Source organism: Macrobrachium rosenbergii, chromosome 49, assembly GCF_040412425.1.
Source record: "Macrobrachium rosenbergii isolate ZJJX-2024 chromosome 49, ASM4041242v1, whole genome shotgun sequence".
In the NCBI taxonomy this organism is placed as follows: Eukaryota; Metazoa; Arthropoda; class Malacostraca; order Decapoda; family Palaemonidae; genus Macrobrachium; species Macrobrachium rosenbergii.
The window spans coordinates 14346615-14355716 of NC_089789.1; the positions used below are offsets into that span (position 1 = coordinate 14346615).

The 9102-nt window shown below is 34.5% G+C and overlaps 1 pseudogene; it reads left to right on the top strand.

Annotated features, from left to right (window-relative positions):
• LOC136832339 (glutaminyl-peptide cyclotransferase-like) overlaps positions 1-8670 on the top strand; it is a 40592-nt pseudogene extending 31922 nt beyond the window's left edge.
• The last annotated feature ends 432 nt before the right edge of the window (positions 8671-9102 follow it).

Consider the following 9102-nt stretch of genomic DNA (forward strand, 5'->3'; position numbering starts at 1 on the left):
TTAAAAAATTATGAAAGCACAAACAACGAAAAAGGTCACATCTAATCTAATCTTGGAATAATTCATGAGGACGCCTTGGAAATCTTGTTGGGTTATTTTTCGTGTCTAGGCCGTTGATATGAAAACTGACAACAAATATTTCCTCTTAAATTATGCTACGATTCCCCATTTTCATCCCTAATTTTCCCGAGATATAACCGAGTACCGAGACCTTTCCCTGATAAAAGCAGGACGCCATGTCTTAAAAACTAACCATAGAATTTTCTTGAAAATAATCTCATTATGTTTTCCACACCAAAATTACGTTGTAGACTGCAATATATCATTACCTAACCTAAAACCTAACCTAACCTAGGGGCATGGCAAAAAAACTGGGGCTGGTTCAATACTAGCATACATCCAGGAATTTGCTACCCGGTAGAAGTGGCGCAAATCAAATTAGTCTGTCTCTCTTTCTCTCCTTCAAAGATTAAAATCTCTCTAGGGATTCTTCCTTATGCATTATGCAGCGTTTCGACTAATAGAGAAAAAAACCAATTGTTTAAATTCTCGGGATATAAAATATTCAGTTTCCCTTGTTTATTTATTTATTTGTTTATTTATATGCTTATTTATGCTCACTGATGAAATCAGAAGACCGACCTTCAGGAAAATAGTTCCCTGCCACCTCCCCAAAAACAGTTGGCAAAGGTCTTTAGTTCTAGAGGAAAGCCAAACCTCTCTTGAATTCATTTATTTCATGAGTAATAATAATAATAATAATAATAATAATAATAATAATAATAATAATAATAATAATAATAATAATAGTACCTACACTATATTCCAATACCCGTAATATCGAAATGGAATTTATGCATATTGGTTGAAAAGTCAGGAAAGCCTTCGGAAGGACCTTTTGAAGAGAGAAATTCCTTCCCAATTTCCCTGAACGCATTCCAGCCTCCGCTATGACGTGCATTTTAAAGCGGGTGAGTGGCACTAGATATCAAAGACCAGAGATTATTCCATTTGTGTCATTGAATTTCAGCCTTTGATTAGCTCCATGTTTGTAATCGGTGGGATGTTAAATAAAGGAGTAAGTTCGTAGTTCATATGTCCTTTAAACTCCTCTTTTAATTATAAGTCGGAAATATAAGAATAGGACAGATGAGATATGTGACGACATATTTCATTAGCTTGATCTGGACTCCCCTCATTGCCATAGATCCAAAAATGCTCATTTATTATTATTATTATTATTATTATTATTATTATTATTATTATTATTATTATTATTATTATTATTATTATTATTATTATTATTATAAAGCATGAAAAACATGATTTACAAGGTAATACTAATAGGAGATATGATTTTCCCAGTCCATTCCAGAAATTTGCTAAATGATTGATTTTGTTTATTTTTCTATCCTTCAATACACATGATGAAAATCAACTATACCAGGTGAAACAACAACAACAGCAACAATAATAATAATAATAATAATAATAATAATAATAATAATAATAATAATAATAATAATAATAATAATAATAATAATAATAATAATAATTTTAAAGATTTTAAGATTACTCACTGACAGATAGAATAATTCAACGTCAGGATGATGCCAGCGTTTGCGAAGGTTTTTATGATATATCTGGTTAACAAAAATGTTTTTTATGTAATATGTATACTTACATTATGTATATATATATATATATTATATATATATATATATATATATATATATATATATATATATATATATATATATATATATATATATATATAAGTATAGGTATTACATAAAAAACATTTTTGTTTACCAGATATCATAAAAGCCTTAGCAAACACTGGCATCATCCTGGCGTTGAATTATTCTATCTGTCAGTTAGTAATCTTAAAATCTTTAAATTATCATTATTATTATTATTATTTTAGAAGACCTTCCCCATCCCTTTATGAATTAACGAAGAAAGGAATGCGAGTTTCCTTGTAGTTTCCCTTATAAGATTTCCGGCTGAGTATTTCTGTTTTCGATCAAGAGAGATTTGGCTGGTTAATGGGAGCCGTCATGGCACAACAGTATCCTCCTTAATGATCTCGATGCTCCACTTGCAAAGAGAATATTCATATCTTTTGCAGCAGATTAATTTAAGGAGAGAGAGAGAGAGAGAGAGAGAGAGAGAGAGAGAGAGAGAGAGAGAAAACAGAGAGGGAGAGAGAGAGAGAGAGAGAGAGAGAGAGAGAAGCGGGGGCGGGGGCTGGTCTTAAGATCAACAAAACAGTAAATTTCTAGTTCCGACTTTCACAGGGAAATATTGTACCTTGATATTATTATATCATCTCTACTGTCAATGAAAAGGCCGATTGGATAAGCAACTTTATACCCATAATGCTCGTATTCAACCAAGTCGTGCCTAAAACAAAACTGAGAAAAGGAAAGAAAAATATTGAATCTCAGTTACTTTTGTTATGTATATTTTTATATATGGAAGCTTGCTTTATGTGTTGATGTTCTTTTCTGTTTGTTTTCATTAATGAGGCGTGCGCGTTGTGAACGACGTGGAAACAATGGTTTATTTGCATGAAAAATTCATGAGTGCGCTCCCCACCGCAGAGGAAGAACACCAAATCAAAAGGAAGAAAGAAAGCCACCTCCCCTATTCAGCCTCCCGTGTCTTTTCCACTTCCGGTAATCTGTCTCAAGCAGTGTGTGCTGTTTCCTGTGGCATTTTTTTTTTCAAGTAACAATAGGGGCATGTCCGAGCTTTGTTGTCCACCAGCTGGAATAAAATGAAATTCGGAAGACCAAGAAGAATAATAGTAATCTCTTACACTCTCCAACAATGAAACAAGAAAAGGTTGAAAGGATAGAAGGATACCGTAGCTCATTCCCTGGTGATTTGAGGATTTAAATAGAATTGGACAATGAAATTCATATTTGTAACAAGATTCAGGGGAACACTTTTAGGTATTTGAATTATCTAACAATAAATTCGCGAGGAACAAGAATTCTAATGATGAGGGCACTTGCCATTACACTTAAAAACATATTGAATATTCCTATTAGTTTCCTTTCGAAAGAGGAAAATGTTAATAACAATTTCTGCTGGTATTGTCGTTCATGATTTGACATTATGACAGTTATGGCGACGATTACAACCGATGACAATCAAATGAGAATATTGTGCGCTTGAAACTAGTTCTTTATGTCCATATTCCATCTTTAGTAAGTGAAGCTACTTAATAGTACTAATAAGTGAAAATTAAAGTTTCCAGCAACACTTAAAATGATTAGATAGCACAAACCTACACAGAAGGAGATAATTAACTTCATTTGCACATTCCCATTACTAAGTTTCCTTGACCAAACCCTATCTAACTCTTATTTTTTTTCCCATTAGTAATAAAAGACGTCTTGATAGTATTGTTTCTGTTGCTGTCGTCGTTGGCAGGTTACGCTGACCTACTGACCTCATTTCTCCGACAAGAAAACAACCGAGAGGCTAATAATTGCGCGTTGCTCATTATGGTAGTGACAACCTCATTACAAAAATGGCAGTACAGTAATTGCTCTCGAATTAAATGAGGCTAATTACTTGGTCCTTGTTCTCCCTTTCTATTTCCTTTATTCCGTTTGAGGAAGGATGAATTTTATGTCTAATATCTTGGATCATGATTATACTCTCCGTCATAAAAGTTTGGCATCATCCATTATTCAAGCCCTGCAAACTACTTATGAACGCATCACATCTTGACAGTGAAATTAATGTTCCGTTATCTGTCACAGTCATTCTGTATATATAGTTCTGTTTATGGTGTCGACATGCAATAAACATATTTTTTTTCCTTTTATAAATAATCGACATTAACATTAAATAACATTAACTGAGACTACTGCTATATTCATTATATTTTTCACAACTTCGGCAAAGAAAGGGGAAATTCTGTTACCAATCATAATGAATAGCAACTGCCTTTATTTGTATCTGTATATATTTTAATTTGCCTTTTACATATATCCCCTGAATTTAGAAATGCAAATAATGCGAACAACAGCTCAATGCCTAAGTCGGAGAAGCTTTCAGTTGGAGCTCATTAATGCAAGCGCTATTCGGCCGACCCAACATTCCATTATGCCTCCCCTGGAAGGACCACGTCTGTGGCGCCCTTGCTGGTCCTCATATTAGGCTCTATGAAGATCAGGAATGGATTTTGGTAGAGAAGCATTCCTGAGGGGATGGATTTCCTATGTGGTAATGACAGTTAATTTGCATTGCTTATGATTTTTGTGAACATACTAAATTTTCTATGAAAATTATTAAAAGACATTATTCTCTCTCTCTCTCTCTCTCTCTCTCTCTCTCTCTCTCTCTCTATCTATATATATATATATATATATATATATATATATATATATATATATATATACAATATATATATATAATATATACATTATATATATATATATATATATATATATATATATATATATATATATATATATATATATATATATATATATATATAATATATATATATATATATATATATATATATATATATATATATGTGTGTGTGTGTGTGTTTGTGTGTATGTATAGGCAGATAGATTGATAAATCACTGCTTTTACAGGATCCGTAACCTGGCCAGCGTATTTTTCTTGTTAACTTTATTTTGTATGCGTGATATTTGGTAGCACCTACGCTAATAACTTCATTGAATGTATTTGAATTATTTTGAATCTTATTATGCAAAATAATATTATGCAAAAATTTTGCTAATACTATTATTATTATTGTATTATTATTTTTGGTCTCACAGTCATCCTATCGATTGGGTGGTTTTTATAGTGTGGGGCTCCGGGTTGCATCCTGCCTCCTTAGGAGTCCATCACTTTTCTCACTTTGTGAGCTGTTTCTAATAGCGCGCTCTTCTGCATGAGTCCTGGAGCTACTTCTGCATCTAGTTTTTCCAGGTTCCTTTTCAGGGATCAGGGATCGTGCCTAGTGTTCCTATCAGTATGGGTACAATTTCCACTGTCATATCCCATATTATTATTATTATTATTATTATTATTATTATTATTATTATTATTATTATTATTATTACCAGGTATCACCGTGGTGACGAGTTGATTTCGATCCTGAGTACAAAAACATGAATTCAACAGGAATGCGTACAGCAGAATCGAAAATAACCTTTATACCTTTTATTTAAAAAGGTATAAAGTTGAGAAAAATGTTAAAATAGTTTTACTGGGAGCAACAGATCTCGATGGAGTTCTGTTTGCCGAGTGAACTTTGGCTTTAGACAACTGGATATAACTAAATATACCTAGACGAATATTTTCATAATTTCAAACTCCGTTCGGTGTGAATGTCTCTCCTGGCCCCAAAGATGGGTCATAAGGACACAATTTCACTTATTCATATGTCCATTCAATCTGCGTTTTCCACCTTTTACAAAGAAAACCTTTAGTTGCCGCTTAATAAGATAAACAAAAGATTTCTTATAAGAGAGAGAGAGAGAGAGAGAGAGAGAGAGAGAGAGAGAGAGAGAGAGAGAGAGAGAGAGAGAGAGAGAGAGACTAGGCATCAGTCGCTGAGCGGAAGTGCTTTTAGTAGGAGATTCTCAGCTACGCCCTTGGGTATTTAATCCATTTAATTCTCGTTACGTGTTCTCGCACAGATACTCAGCTTACCAGAGTGCTTTCTAAGCCTCCACACCTTCATTCTGTATCAGTAAGCATTAAACCCTGTCGCTCGCTGAATAATCCTACTCCATGTGGGTGGCTCACCAAAGTCCTCACAAAACCCTTAAGGCAACAGACACTTAAAAACACTTGGTTTCTTTCCCCCCTCTCTCTTCATGCTTTCTCCCCTGCACCTCTAAGACCCTCTTTCTCCATGAAGCTTTCTGTAACTTTCACTGTTTCTGCAGCCATTCTGTTTCCCAAGTGACATGCCGCTTTCTGTCCCACGCTTCTCTCAGTTGCCGCTTTTATCTCTTTAAATCCTCTATTCCTCTTCGAATTATTCTTGCAACATCCGCTAAAACAGATCTCTCTCTCTCTCTCTCTCTCTCTCTCCGTAACTCAAAAGTGCAATTCTACTCTCGTGAAGCGATTTTTTTTTTCATAACTTACTTCTCATTCAGCCAGCACAACTCCCCGGAAAAATCTCCACTGCTTTATATGTATAAAAAATTACTAAATAAATTATTTTGTTTTTGAATCGCATATATGTTCATTTAGAAAGCCGAGATCCCACATCCCTTTTCATGTTTCATAAAGATTCCATACATTTTTTTTCCGCTGAGAAATATCCTATTCAAATTGTTTACCTACAATTCTGGGGGCCATTTCACGGTGACTAATTGAAATTAGTCACAATACGGACTAGAAAAACGTAGTAATGTTGTTAATTATTATCATTATTATTATTATTATTTTCACGTACTCCAATTGAACAAGGTCTTGAGATCTATTACTAGCAATGCAAGCTTCAACATAATTAGACACCATTTACAATTATACACGCACATACATTTATATATATATATATATATATATATATATATATATATATATATATATATATATATATATATATATATATACATATATATATATATATATATATATATATATATATATATATATATATATATATATAAATATATATATTTGTTCGCCCTCTATGCAATTTATTGTAGAAAAAAATTCGCGAACAAAGACAGGGAGACGTCTTTGTCCGAGCAGGGTAGCGCTAGGCAGTTAAAAAAATTAACGTCCGTAGCAGGACTAGGTAGCATTAGAGGCCTAAACCCATAGGGAAAGTTTCACCAAGTAACCTGACGGTGGTCTTAAGCTTCCTTGTCCCTGTTCTATGTTCAGCGAATGTTTTGACAAAATTTGAGACGCCGAGGGCATAAGGGCGTACGGATCCTGCCAGCCACCCTGCTTGACCAGAGATGGGCAGAGAGAAACTAGTGCGCGTGCGAGGGACACGCATCTTGTACTACCGTCTCGTACTACTCACCCTCAGACTGTTTCCTTGCTATTAGTGAATTGGGAAGACTACTATTATCAAGACTTCCGATCGTCCGTTGTATGCACAAACAACTTGCGTCCACGGTAAGTTGAAATTTTGGCAAAGTTTCGCCGATTTGCTAGTATCTCTTTTTTGTATTTCCAGTTCCTTTGTTTTCCCCCTTCACCACCATCTACGATAAACCAGGTGTCCAAGTTACCTTTATGAAGTCTAGATTAAGAATAATTTATATTGCTTAGTGACATTCAACTATTCCTGTGAAGTAACTAGGAATTAGGGAGGGTTAAATAAGTAATTTACAACATTTAGGCAGCCTTGTGTCTCGATCCCACTGCACGAAGAGCAACAAGACCTTGGTCTCAGCGATGAGGAACTTCGAGCAATAGCGGGGATGAGTGACATGAACCACGTCAAAACAGTGCTTGATCCTATAATGGTTCCTCGTGTTGTAGGCACTGAAAACCATAGAAAAGTGCGCAATCACCTTATTGATACCATGAAAGGCCTAGGTTGGACTGGAAAAAGATGTATTTGACAGCAATACCCCTGTAGGCCGTAAAACCTTTACCAATGTAATAGCAATTTTGGATCCACATGCCCCACGACAGTTAGTCTTAGCCTGCCATTATGATTCCAAAATTGACCGTGAAGGTACATTCATTAGTGCGACAGATTCAGCAGTTCCATGTGCTATGATGCTCAACTTGGCAAAAGTGATGCAGGCAAACCTTGAGAGAAATAAACAGACGCAGTCTGATTTGACTCTACAATTTATTTTCTTTGATGGTGAGGAGGCATTCTGAACATGGTCCAAAACAGATTCATTGTATGGTGCCCGGAACTTGACTGCAAAGTTACAGAAGCAGCTGTAACTTCAAAGAATGGACCTCCTTGTCCTTTTAGATCTTCTGGGAACTGAAGATGTCCAGTTATTCAACTATTTCAGAAATACAGATCGTTGGTATGCTCGTATGTTATCATATGAACAACGGTTAAGTGACTTAGGGATGCTTAACAAAAGGCTAATGATGTTCAAGCCAAGGTCAATGCTGAATCCAGGCATTGAAGATGATCACATCCCATGCTTACAGAGAGGTTGGCCTGTTGTCCATTTAATTCCAGTGTCATTTCCCAGTGTGTGGCATGAAGATTCAGATAATGCGACAGCATTGCATTACGAAACAATTCAGAATTTGAACATTATTATGCGAGCATTTGTCACAGATTATCTTCATTTAGTTGTATAGGAATTTGCCCAGGACACAACCATCCATGATGATCTGTAATCAGATTTACATAATGTTTACTTTCTTTTTTCTTCAGTATTTATCTTATAGAATGTTTTTGTTGGGTTTCATTAACTGACCATGTTTTCATATTACATTTGCTTCCACTTATAAATTAACTCATAGTGATGTCTCCAAAAAGTATGTCCTCCCAGTTTTACTTTAAAATAGTAAATATTCAAAGTATTATGTCAAGCACAAAAATTTTCATTGCCAATATAAAGAAGGTATAACACAATAAGCACAATATATTTTTTTAAGTGGAGATATTTTACTTTACAGTTTTTATGACTGATAATTGGTGTTTTCTAAACCAAAGCCATAGTTGAGTCTACTGTAGTAGCTGATCATTAATAGTTGTGTTCTGGCTGGATTCACAAGCATTTCTTCCGAAATACATCTTAACATTAAATTCTTTAAATATATTACTGAACATGAATTCAGCAGTCGAATTTTACCATCTCTAAAGCAAACCCTAAATCAGTCTTCATGTGTAAAGGTAGGGCTCTTCTGGAGTGATATATAAAAAAAAAGTTGGTTTCCACCAGCCTCAAATTATTTAATTTTTTTTTTTCTTTTCTCACATTTGAGCCTGAGCCACACATCAAAGAAATAGAGTTGTCCGTAGCAAGTACATTTTAGGCTGATAATGGTTCTTAATGTAGTTTTGCTTAGGAAATTCATTTCTGAAATATAACAGGTACTGCATGCTTCTTCATTCATGTTTGTTTGTCTAGTGATGAGGTGCTGTAATATTATGTAATTACTGTA